Source organism: Periplaneta americana, chromosome 4 (genome assembly GCF_040183065.1).
Source record: "Periplaneta americana isolate PAMFEO1 chromosome 4, P.americana_PAMFEO1_priV1, whole genome shotgun sequence".
Taxonomy (NCBI): domain Eukaryota; kingdom Metazoa; phylum Arthropoda; class Insecta; order Blattodea; family Blattidae; genus Periplaneta; species Periplaneta americana.
In genome coordinates this window covers 32,521,750-32,535,114 of record NC_091120.1, presented here as the reverse complement: position 1 = coordinate 32,535,114, position 13,365 = coordinate 32,521,750, and the positions used below count along the sequence as shown (strand labels likewise).

At 36.4% G+C, this 13,365-nt stretch overlaps 1 protein-coding gene across 5 annotated transcripts in view; it reads right to left on the bottom strand.

Moving 5' to 3' along the window:
* Positions 1-13,365, bottom strand: part of LOC138697671 (very long chain fatty acid elongase 4-like) — a 503,185-nt gene that overhangs the window by 73,653 nt on the left and 416,167 nt on the right. Inside the window, exon 1 of one of the 5 annotated variants that reach the window (XM_069823122.1) lies at positions 1,727-1,864. The exons of 3 other annotated variants lie outside the window; for them this stretch is intronic. The gene's annotated coding sequence lies outside the window, so the exon portion shown is untranslated. Of the gene's footprint in view, positions 1-1,611; positions 1,865-13,365 lie in introns of those variants that run through there. One more of the 5 variants, XM_069823119.1, reaches the window with a different exon arrangement.

Genomic DNA, 13,365 nt, shown 5'->3' with positions numbered 1-13,365 from the left:
GCACGCTACTTTACACATCTCTATTACGACCTCTACTGCTTTATGCCTGTCCTGTCTGGGGAGGAGCTGCAATAAGTGAAATTAAACACATCCAGTCATTTCAAAATAAAGTCCTACGAATTTCACTCAATTCTCCTTGGTTTGTCCGTAACAGCCAACTACACAGAGAAACTGGTATTGACACAATCAAACAGTTTATTCATTCACAACCTAAGAAGTTCTATAACAACCTAGAAAATGTTCCAGGCGCCATCCATTACTCTCTCGGAAGGAAGTCCACATTTCTCACCAGAATCAAGAGCCGACTTCCAATGGACCTCATATTATAATCAAAATTTATCATCACACCAACCTATGTAAATAATTATTTATTAACAATTACTTTTGTTCATTGAGGAGCCCAATCTAGGCTGCCCTCAATTCAGTGTTATACAGTAGAACTTGGTTATAACGACATCCAAGGGACCTTGAAAATTATGTTGTTATAAACGAGTGCCGTAGTAACCGAGATTCATATTGTCAGTCTAGTGAGGTGTAAAATGGAATATAATAAACATAATTAGGCTTATTTTAGATTTATGTATTCACTTTTAAGCATACCATGAACACAATAAAATACACGTACAATTATAAATACAGTATTCTGTATTAAAACTGTTTGTTCATTACTCACCAAACTTATTTACTGAGGAGTGAGTAATTAGTCATTTTACTCTGTTGTCTTCTACTTGCCCAATACACACTTTCTAAATTAAATTCTATGTTCATTATTTCAGTTGCAATTTCACTGCTCCTTCTCCTAGCTTCATACTCCCTCCTCTAACTTCATAGAAATGTTCACAATTCTAATGGCTTCTAAAGTGTCACTCACTTCTTTTAGTGGCCAATACTGCGTTAAAATGCGTGCACTTAGTGAAAACTTCCTGTCGAAACTGACCGCATGCAGGTACCATTAATACCGCATGAATTCGGGCAGGTTACAATGGGGTGGGGAATCTGCCTGGCCTGTGATAGAAGGGGACAGTAAAGGATTTGCCACATTTCAACAAAATATTTCTTAAAATACTTTGGTTCTTAGAAAATCTTATTCCAAACTGAGGTTGAAAATGACGTTATATGCGAGGTAGACGCATATACGTTTGTCGTATTAAGCAAGGTAGAAAAGGATATGTCTTATGGGGAATTAGTTAGGGCCACAGAATATTTGACGTTATAGGCGAGGTGTCGCACAAAACGAGGTCGCTATAACCAAGTTCTACTATATATTGTATTTATATTTTTTAGAAATGATCTGTATAGCGCTAAATGCGCTGATCGATCAATGAATTGTTAAAAAAAAAAAAAAAAAAACCTTTCTTTTAACAAAATTCTTGTAGTCGTAGAAATTGATTCGCTGTATATGATGAATCTGCTTTTCAACGCTGTAGTTTTGTATACGACTATTTAAAAGATTAAAGTTCATAATCACTATTTCAGCACCAAGTTGTAATGGAACACGATAATAAAATATCCTGGATTCACTCATACAAACATCACCACTGAAATACAATCATACTTACACACTCTTATAATCGAAATAACGAATAAAAGTTTTAATATAAATAAACTCACAGCATGAAGTCAATCCAACCTATATAGAAGCACTAATAACACTAAGGCTTTCTAAAAAAAGAAAAGCCTTTTTAAAAGTGTCACCAACGAGTCTCCCCTGGTCCTGCGCCTTTACCTAAACATTGTCCAAAACTACTAGGAGAGGAACCGCAACTCGACTAAGTGACCACCGGACACATAATGAAACCAGAGAACTTTTCGTTGAGGTGAATGTCTGTCAAAAAGTGTCATCGCATCCCCACCAAGGTAGACGGAAATAAGGGGCAGCAAAGAAGAGCGTCTGGCAAGTGTGTTAAGATCAGCAATTCAACTTTTACGCTTACATAGCAAACATAGCATGCGAATAGTTGGAGCCAATAACGATTAAGCGCGTATCTGGCCAATGACTGAGTGTTGTCCTAGTTTGTTCTTGTCGGAGTGCCACCACTACCTTGCCTACACCACCCATCCCTTACCCGCGGTACACACGGTGCTCGCCGGAGAGGTCTAGGGGAAGGACGTACTAGGAAGTGAGAAAGAATAAATAATAATGGCGATGCCTCCTCCAAGCCCACCTCCACCTCCACTCTTCAGACCACAGCCGTCGATGTACGATTGGCTGCTTGCACCATCCTTCCTCTACTTTACTGACTGACTGACCTGCTTCTAAAAGTTGCTGCCACTTCTTTGGCTTCTTTTTCTATCGTAATGGACGGTAAAAGTTTTTCTTCCTTATTGAAGCAACCTGGATTTATATATTTATTCATTGTTGATTTGTGTTGCGACGGGTGAGAAAATATGCAGACTCGCGTACCTTGTGGCGTGTCGCGTTCGTTAAAATCGAAACCAGACACGGTGAAGAAGATAGATCTGATGTCGACGTCTCCTATCCCGCCAGGACTTTCGTTAGGCTACTGCATGACCGGTGTTTGTCGGAAGCTCTTACCGCGAAAAGTTATGAGTGTATAGAATTATTCGAAAGATAGGATATCGCTGAAACGTTCTTTATAAAGTATAAAAAATACATATATACATATATACATATATAAAACAAAAAAGATCGTTCATAAAATAATGTGAATTAACATTATTAACATTCTATTAACAATAGAAGAACCCAGAAAGCAATGGTCTTAGACCCTACGATTTGCTTTGAACGAGACACACATCAAGCACTACAGATAAATGATGACAAGCGAGCTAAATATGTACCTTGTCTTCCATACCTCAGTGAAAAATATGGCATTTCGCTTTACAACTGGAATGTTACAGGCTTACTATTTGGAGCGAGGGTTTGTTTACCAAAATTTATATGTAATATCCTTAAATCCTTTCAAATTCCCTTTTATGAGGTTCAGAAGATTGTAATGGAAATTCTGAAGGCATCTCTTCAAATTCTACACTATTATCTACATGTTAATACGTAAATTTTTGTTTTGGTGTACAATTCGAATCATTATTTTGCTCGTTTCATTTCCCTTTATCTTTTATGTTTGTTAATTCCGGATCCCAGTGGTCAACCTCACTTGAGGACGGATGATTTGAAATAAATCTTAGTAGTAGTTACATCTTATCATTGGTTTCATTTTCGTTGCTTTGGTAACGTTTCATTTAAATTGTTACAAATCAAAGCTATTTCACCAAGTCTTTTCTATGTTATTCGTTATTGCCTTTCTTTTTTTTAATTGGTTTATTTTACGCCGCTTTATAGATGGTTGTCTAGCGTATGCGTGAAATGAAGGTGATAATAATAATAATAATAATGATTTATTTAACCTGGCAGAGTTAAGGCCATACGGCCTTCTCTAACACTCAACCAGGAGTAAAGACTGCGTTACAAAAACACTACAAATTTACAAATTACACTACAATTTTACACACAAAACTGAATAAGATAATAATAATAATAATAATAATAATAATAATAATAATAATAAAAAATAAACAACAAATAAGAAGAAATCAGACATAATATATAACATACAGAAAGAAAGAAAAAAGCATAATAATATGTGAACAGCAGGTCAAAGTAAATGAGGCATACAAAAAAAAAGACAATTATTCATAATAATAATAATAATAATAGTAATAATGATAATAATAATAATAATAATAATACTAATAGTAGTAATAAAATAGTGCAGTACAAAGTATACAGTGAGTACAATATTTCTAAGTACACACAATAAGGAAAATTAAGATTATATATAGCTCAACTTATCACATTAGAGATATAACATTATCGGAAAATATGAAAACAAAAATATAAAATAAGTTGAATATCATTAGAACATAAAAAAATGTGAATACGTGGAAACATGCAATACAACACTTGTCATAATAGTAAGTCAGTTTGGCAACTCGTCATAAGATAATTTTCTAACTTGGATTTGAAAGAATTCAATGTTCGGCAGCCCTTGACTTCAGGCGGCAGAGAGTTCCAGTGACGAGAGGTAGCAACAGTGAAGGATGAGGAATACAGAGACGATGCGTGAAGTGGAATTTCTAGCGTGTTATCGCGTTGTGATAATGCCAGTGAAGTCCAGGGTCCAACGTCGAAAATTACCCAGCATTTACTCTTTATGGGTTGAGGGAAAACCCCGGGAAAATCTCAACCAAGTAACTTGTCCCAAACAATTTGAACCCTATCTCGCTCGTTTCACGGTCAAACATCCTAACATACTCCACAGCGGTGGACGCCTTTCTTCTTATAATTTTTTTTTTCAATTTGTTTTACTTTGCTTACGCGAATACATCTTTTTTCAAGGTTATTGCGTTGTTATTATTATATAGAGTGTTAGTTGGGAGGCCGGAGAGAAAAAGACCTTTGGGGAGGTCGAGACGTAGATGGGAGGATAATATTAAAACAGATTTGAGGGAGGTGGGATATGATGATAGAGACTGGATTAATCTTGCAAGGGTAGGGACCGATGGCGGGCTTATGTGAGGGCGGCAATGAACCTGCGGGTTCCTTAAAAGCCATTTGTAAGTAAGTATTGCGTTATTATTGATGAATTATTAGAGTTTTATCACTCGTCAACGTTATATTCAAATTAGTAGAGACTACTGAAGATGTACGTACTAATTTCTCATTGTAAAAACTGTTCTTTCTCCTAATATCGCACACCTAGTAAAATATTGTCGTAAGTCGGAAATCACATATTACTTTCGTAAATTATTTCCAATGTTGTTTTACTGAATGGAAATATGGAATTCTAATAATAAAATAATAAGTTATCAACGATTTTGCTACCTATTTATTAAAATATTCCTACAACAGTATTTTACTAGGAAATAGCATATCTTTACAAATCACAATTTTCGAGTTACGACACTATTTTACTGAGAGTACGGTATGTACTTTTTAATTTCTGGTTGGGTTTCTGTATCTTTTTTTTTTTTTTTCGATACTTCCATGAAGTGAAATATAATATGAGCCATTTAAGTTGGAAATAAATCTAGTATGAAATGATTCAGGGCACTTGCAGTATGTCCAGAGCTGCTACTAGACTCTGTCCACATTACTGGTGGAAAATCACTACCACTTTTAATGTATGCGTAATTTGCAATAATATGATTAAGGAACCCACGAAGTTGATTGTGTTTGGGTTTCCTGACCTCAATTCTTCAATTAAGCAGACCTCAATTTCGTCTGACAACATACGTATAGCAGATGGTCAGGATAAACAATCAGGTAGTACTTTGACCTCCGAATCATTACTACTAACTTATACTCTAGTAATAAGCTCAGTGCTTGAATTTTCCTCTACCATGCCGGTCCAAGATGAAATGAAATCCACGACCTTTAACATTTATTTCTAGCTAACTGTCTCTTATTACCAAATGGATCGATTTTCCAAAATCACAATATGTATGTCATGTGACTTTGAATAGCGAGGAAAGCTTTCTCATGAATCTCGCTTAAATGATTAGGCAGCAAGAAAAACAATAGGCTAACAGAATGGAGTGACTGTTATTTACTTATTTACATGCCTACTTACTTACTTACTTACTGGCTTTTAAGGAACCCGGAGGTTCATTGCCGCCCTCACATAAGCCCGCCATTGGTCCCTATCCTGAGCAAGATTAATCCAGTCTCTATCATCATATCTCACCTCCCTCAAATCCATTTTAATATTATCTTCCCATCTACGTCTCGGCCTCCCTAAAGGTCTTTTTCCCTCCGGCCTCCCAACTAACACTCTATATGCATTTCTGGATTCGCCCATACGTGCTGCATGCCCTGCCCATCTCAAACGTCTGGATTTATATGTCAGGTGAAGAATACAATGCGTGCAGTTCTGCGTTGTGTAACTTTCTCCCTTCTCCTGTAACTTCATCCCTCTTAGCCCCAAATATTTTCCTAAGCACCTTATTCTCAAACACCCTTAACCTATGTTCCTCTCTTAAAGTGAGAGTCCAAGTTTCACAACCATAAAGAACAACCGGTAATATAACTGTTTTATAAATTCTAACTTTCAGATTTTTCGACAGCAGACTGGATGATAAAAGTTTCTCAACCAAATAATAACAGGCATTTCCCATATTTATTCTGTGTTTAATTTCTTCCCGAGTATAATTTATATTTGTTACTGTTGCTCCCAGATATTTGAATTTCTTCACTTCTTCAAAAGATAAATTTCCAATTTTTATATTTCCATTTCGTACAATATTCTCGTCACGAGACATAATCATATACTTTGTCTTTTCGGGATTTACTTCCAAACCTATCACTTTACTTGCTTCAAGTAAAATTTCCGTGTTTATTTATTATTTACTTCATAACATAAATAATTGTGAGTAAATTGAAAGTACAGTTTACTTTAAAATGTCGGATTACTTTGATAAGAAAATCCTGAAGTCTTCCTTTGGCCATAATTTGTTGTTGTTTAGTCAACTGTCCGAAGACAGGTTTGAACCTCATAAGTAACACCAATAGGGCAACTAGCCCAGGAGATAATGGGGTAGGGTGGCCAGTTCCTTTCCCCTTCCAATGCATACATCACCGATTAGCTACATATTCCACTAATCAGACTTCAGATGCATACAAACAATTTTATTGTTCTTCCTCTGAACATATCGTGAGTATAGGCTTAGTAGTATAAAGATAAAGTCACTAAAAGGTTACCTTCTTTGTCTTACAATACTTCACACGTTATTCAGTAGAAGGTCCACCCACTACAAGGACTGTGGAAATATTCTGCCAAGAGTGCACCTGTGCATGAGATCGATCGGTTCATGTAATGAGACTATTTCAAGACGTGCATAGTCCTAACAAAGCTTTGTTGAGTTTGTAGAGCTGCAACCCATCAATAAGCCGTGAATAGCATTGGCATTTCTTTCTTGCATTCTTTCTTCATCGGTCTACCTCCTCCTGTTTTAGTCTTATTTATTTACGCTGTAACAATTACTAGATTATTTAGCGTTAATGGAGTTTTATTTTAGTTGGTTATTTAACGACGCTGTATCAACATCTAGGTTATTTAGCGTCTGAATGGAATGAAGGTGATAATGCCGGTGAAATGAGTCCGGGGTCCAGCACCGAAAGTTACCCAGCATTTGCTCGTATTGGGTTGAGGGAAAACCCCGGAAAAAACCTCAACCAGGTAACTTGCCCCGACCGGGATTAGAACCCGGGCCACCTGGTTTCACGGCTAGACGCGCTGACCGTTACTCCATAGGTGTGGACTGTTCAGAAAATCATAGACTACATTTCTAATATGAAAATATTAGATCGTCTCATAAGTTACGTGGATTTCAAATTTGGTGCTTTATAACATTTTAATGATTTTCTATAATTGAGCAAAGCAATTTACAGCATGTTATGGTTATTATTGTGTATTGTTTAGGCCTATATGTGGCAGTCGTCAGTTTTTTTAAATCAAAGAATCTAAAATGGAGGTGAAAAAGTTTAAGATTAGAGTTCTTTTAAAGGACACAACAGTTGCCGCTGCTGGAAGAACGTGTGTAATCAAGGGTGAAGGTGTCATTAGTGAGCGTGTAGCACAACGATAATTGCTGCGTTTCAATGATGGAAGAGGAGGTATTAATGATTTGCAACGTTCTGGAAGTTCTAAGATATGGAATATTGAGAATACACGCAGAGTTTTGGCAGAAAATTCGCAAAGAAAGTATTCATAGGTTATCAGAAGAACTTGGTGCTTCAATATATCGCAACATTTAGGCGTTTACTAAATCGTACAGAAGTTATAGATCTATACCTTATGAATTGACACCTGAACATGATTAAATTTGTTGTCAGCTTATCGCTAATCTCCTGGATGATAGATTTATCAGGGGAATTGTTACATGTGATGAAAAATGGGTATATTACTGCAATCCTGACATATCTAAAGAGGGCTCGACCCCCTTTAGCCTGCCAAAGTCGTCGTTAAACGAAACCGGTTCGGTCCCAAAGTAATGTTATGTGACTGGTTGAATTTTGAAGGTGTGATTCACTGAGAGGAGTTGCAAACGGACGACAGTCGATGCGGATATTTATTCTCAACAACCAGAACGAGTTCATGAAGTTTTGAAAGAGAGTTACCCGGTATTAGCTAATTGAAATAGAATTCTCTTGTAACAGTACAATGCGAGATTCCATACTGTTCGAATAGTCATAAAAAAAATCCAGGAATTGGTAGGAATCGAACTTCTAAACATAAGACATGTAGCCCTGATCTTGCATGTTCAGATTATCATCTGTTTCGATTCACGGCCTACTTTCTGCGTGAAACCAAAACCATTGAAATGAGTATCACTGAATTCTTCGCATCAAAAACCAGAAATTTGTATCGTCGCGATATAGCAAACCTCGATGGAAGATGGCTTAAGATCACAGAATCCAATGACTTTCTCTTCCAATATTAGATTCATTTCTTGTCACAACACACTCCAACTAAAATTTTGCTCCATACCGACATTACTTACAAGAAAGTATCTGTAATTCACCTGCATTATAAACGATAACCACTATAATCTACTAGTGGTTGATATGTGGTCTATATTATCTATAGAGGAAACTCGGCTAATTCCGCAGTAGGGTAATTCCGCAGCAATGCATATATGATTTTACTGCGGCTTTACAATAGCGTGAACGTAAGTTTTGAGAGACTGTCAACAGGAGGCATGTCCTCTGCAGTGTTATAGAAAAAAAAATCAAGGACACCTCTGTCGGCAATACAGTGAAACATCGAAAGTTGGCAGTTTTTCGTGTTTTGCTACACAGCTCTGAAGAAAGTGAGCATTTTTACATATAAATTGTTCCTTTTATGTTACTTTCATAATGTATTTCGTAATTATTTACTACTGCGGAATTAGCAAGTCCTATTGCGGATTTATCCGCACTGTTGCGTAATTACCCGAGTACTTTTTCAACTGTAATGTATGTACAACTAAATATATTTGCATTTTAATAGGTCTCTTTACCTCATTTGGTACTGAAAGGTTTCGTCCATGTCTACAAACCTTGATAATATTTTTCAATAAACATTTTGATAAAAATATGATAGATTTACTTCTTAATATTGCGAAATTAGCCGAGTCTCCCCTAAGTGCTATTTACTAACTGCAAACACTCTGATCTTGTGAGGAGATGCTGCAAGGCTAAGAAATACAGAACAAATATAAAACAACAAACATTCGGTTTCTTTGTTTGTCTTATTTTACATTCTTGTTTGATACCGAGTTCCTCTCGTTAGCACGACATAAGACGATCGTGAAGAGAATACAGCACAGAAGTGACAACACCCAGTCCCGTGGGTGGAGCAGCTCGCGCCGGTAATCGAACTATGGACCGCTTGGATTGCAAGCGCATACGCTATCGGTTAAGCTGAATCTGCGGACACAACCGTCTACTATTGGATGTAAATGAATTTATTTCCTTCATCAGATATCGAACCCGGCACTCTTAATTAGTAGCCACGCACTACTACCGATTTGTACCGAGAGAATCCTGTTACAATTATTTACGTAGGCAGGTCTATTGGTATTGTGTAAAGTAGATTGCATTTTATCTGTGATCTATAGCAGACTTGCTAACTAGAATAATAGTACACTGCACCGTTAGCCTAATGGCTAGAGATTAGACTTTTTATGCTGAAGATCAGGTTCAGATTTCCGTGAGTGCAAGTGGAATTTTTGAAGGACTAATACAGAGGGAGTTTCTCCGACATTTTCGTTATTTAAAAGTACCATGACTGCGATATAGTGATGATAAATTACCGGGAACTTTGCCATCGGGAATATTTCCCGAATTCCCAGTCATCGAAATGTGAAAGATCGTTAAAATTAATTAGTGTTATTGAAATCGTACTAAAAATTGTTAACTACATACTTTTTTCGAATGTAGAACACAGTAAACTACGAAATATTAACTCTGAAGTATTATCTTTATATAATAATTATTAACTGTTTAACGGCTTTACAAAAATATACTTTTCTCATTTGATCAACAATTTTATTGTCATTTCAGATTGGAGATAAAATACACAGGGGTAAAACACAAAAAATATAGGGTGCTATTCATAGATATTTCGCTAGCCCGCTCTACGAGCGTGCTAAACTAGCCCCGGCTATCGACTGGTTGGTTACTTGTACGGGATACATATCATATCATATCGCTAACTCTGGTTTATGAATACGAAAAACGTTAGTTCGGTGATCATCCACCAGAAGCCCGCGCTAAGAATGTCTATGAATACGTCCCACAGAGTTCAGTCTAAAGACCCCTCAGTTAGAGGTCGGCAAATGGTTATCGTGATTACGATAGTTGTGACGTCATTGAATGCAACTCGCTGAATGCAGGGAGCATCGGAGAGAAAAAAGGGCATTATATCTTTCAGTGGTTGTGTACAAAAATGTCACATTCTTTAGATTTTACTAAACTATTAGTAATTTACATAATCTGGATATTTACCTTAAAAACAATGAAACATGAATTTTTCACTGTGCCACAAGCGTCTAGTGTTGTTTTCACAAACGGCTGAGATTACACTTTTTTTTTTTTTGAAAAAAAAATAGTTCACAAATTCGAACATAGCTGCTATGTTACCAGCAAATAAGTAGAGAGATGAATATTTTGCTTTTGGAAGTACTTACTTACTTACTTTTACGGAACGGAGGTTCATTGCTGCCCTCACATAAGCTCGCCATTGATCCCTATCCTGAGCAAGATTAATCCAGTCTCTACCATCATATCCGACCTCTCTCAAATCTATTTTAATATTATCTTCCCATCTACATCTCGCCTCACCAAAGGTCTTTTTCTCTCTGGCCTCCCAACTAACACTCTCTATGCATTTCTGGATTCGCCCATACGTGCTACATGCCCTGCCATCTCAAACGTCTGGATTTAGTGTTCCTAATTATGTCAGATGAAGAATACAATGCGTGCAGTTCTGTGTTGTGTAACTTTCTCCATTCTCCTGTAACTTCATCCATCGTAGCCCCAAATATTTTCCTAAGCACCTTATTCTCAAGCACCCTTAACCTATGTTCCTCTCTCAAAGTGAGAGTCCTGTTTCACAACCATAAAGAACAATCGGTAATATAACTGTTTTATAAATGCTAACTTTTAGATTTTTTGACAGCAGACTGGATAATAAAAGCTTCTCAACCGAATAATAACACGCATTTTCCATATTTATTCTGTGTTTAATTTCGTCCCGAGTATCATTTATATTTGTTACTGTTGCTCCAAGATATTTGAATTTTTCCACTCCTTCGAAGGATAAATCTCCAATTTTTATATTTCCATTTCGTACAATATTCTCGTCACGAGACATAATCATATTCTTTGTGTACACAGGGTAATACATACAAAAATATAGAGATCAGTCTAAAAGGCCTCTCAATCAGAGGTCGGCAAGATATCATCATGATGACGAGAGTTGTGACGGCATTGAATGCAATCCTCTAAGCGCAGGGAGCATTAGCGAGAAAGATGGGCTTAGATCTTTCAGTAAAAAAAGTCACATTCTTCAGATTTTATTAAACTATTAATAATTTACATAACCTATGTATTTAGTTAAAAAAGAATAAGACCTGAATTTTTACTGTGCCACAAAGGCCTAATGTTGTTTTCACAAGCGGCTGAGATTGCCCTTTTTAAGTTTTTTTTAAGTTCACAAATTTAAACATAAAATGGGAATAAAGGGTAACCACTGAAAAGTGGAGAGGCCCTCAAAAATAAAGTAAAGTAAGTAAATTTAAACATAGCTGCTATGTTGCTAGCAAATAAATAGAGAGATGAATATTTTGCTTTTGGAAGTACTGCAGTAATATAAATATAAACTTGGTAATTGATTTACATTGTGTTTTCATATGTGTAGTCCGCTCCTTCCAGATTAGTGACTCATTTATTGCTTAACAAGTCAACAGGGTTAACAGTTCAATAATTCACTGGTCAACAGCAAAATTGCGACATGAGTGGTATATACAATTTTTGATTAATTGGGCACCCCTTATGACGAAACTATTACTGAAAGTTGCCAATTGCTTCGTATTTTTATAGTATGGCATATACTTATGACAGGAAATTGTAACTAGATAAGAATGTAGAGGAATATAGGGGATGAATAAACACACTTAGAAGGACGAGCTGGGTTTATCTTAGGTTTTTTATTGTGAGGAAGGGACTAAGATAAACATACAAAACAAGAATTCATTTACAGTAGATCTCCTCAGTGCCTGAGAAGTGTTTCGGAGTGCAGATGTGATTTACTAACAGATAAAACTCAAGTAAAAACTTCGTCTTAAAACGCTACAAAGAAATTTGTGACATAGTGTAAAATTAATTTATAATAGTAAATAGTAAATAAATAATAAATAATAGTGATAAAATTTTACGTGTTGTGAGTGTTGTTAACTATGCCACGTAAGTGCATAAATGATCCTAACAGTTTTTGTTACATTTGCGGCGAAGTGGTGTTTGCTGTGCAGAGGAGAAATATCACTCCTGTTATAAAAACAGCTTACAATCTTTATTTTGGTGAATTCTGCAAATTAGGAGACCAAAATAAGAGTTGGGCTCCACATGTCTATTGTAAGATTTGCTACACGAATCTTCTGGATTGGTTGAATCACAGGAGACCTTCGATGCCTTTTGCCATTCCAGTTATTTGGTTGGAGCCAAGAAATCACACTGACGACTGTCTATTTTGTATGGTACCACCACTCCGAGGAATGACGAATTATAAAAAGAAGACCATTGTATATCCCAACATACATTCTGCTACTCGTCCTGTACCCCATAGTGATGAGCTACCTGTTCCTACACCCCCTGAATCATATTCCATAGATTCGGAAGAAGAGCCTTGTGATCCAGAACCATCCACATCTACAGATCCTGACTTTGCACCTGATGTTAAATCTGAACATCACAAAATTAGCCAAAATGAACTAAACGATTGTGAGAAACCTGGAACTTTCTAAAGCCAAGGCAGAGCTGTTAGCCTCCAGATTCCAACAATGGAACTATCTTGCCGAAAATGTGAAAGGACATTTTTTCGTGACCGTCAGAAACATCTTGAGAAATATTTTTCTGTGGAAGGCGATTTAGTGTTTTGTAGTGATGTTAGTGACTTATTGAGTGCTCTGAACATTAATCACATTTCTGATCAGTGGCGGTTGTTTATATATGCCTCAAAATTAAGTCTCAGAGCTGTATTACTCCATAATGGCAAATAGTTGCCGTCAATTCCTATTGGTTATTCAGTGCATATGAAGGAATCATATGACAGCCTGAAACTCCTTCTTGAATCAATTCATTATAAC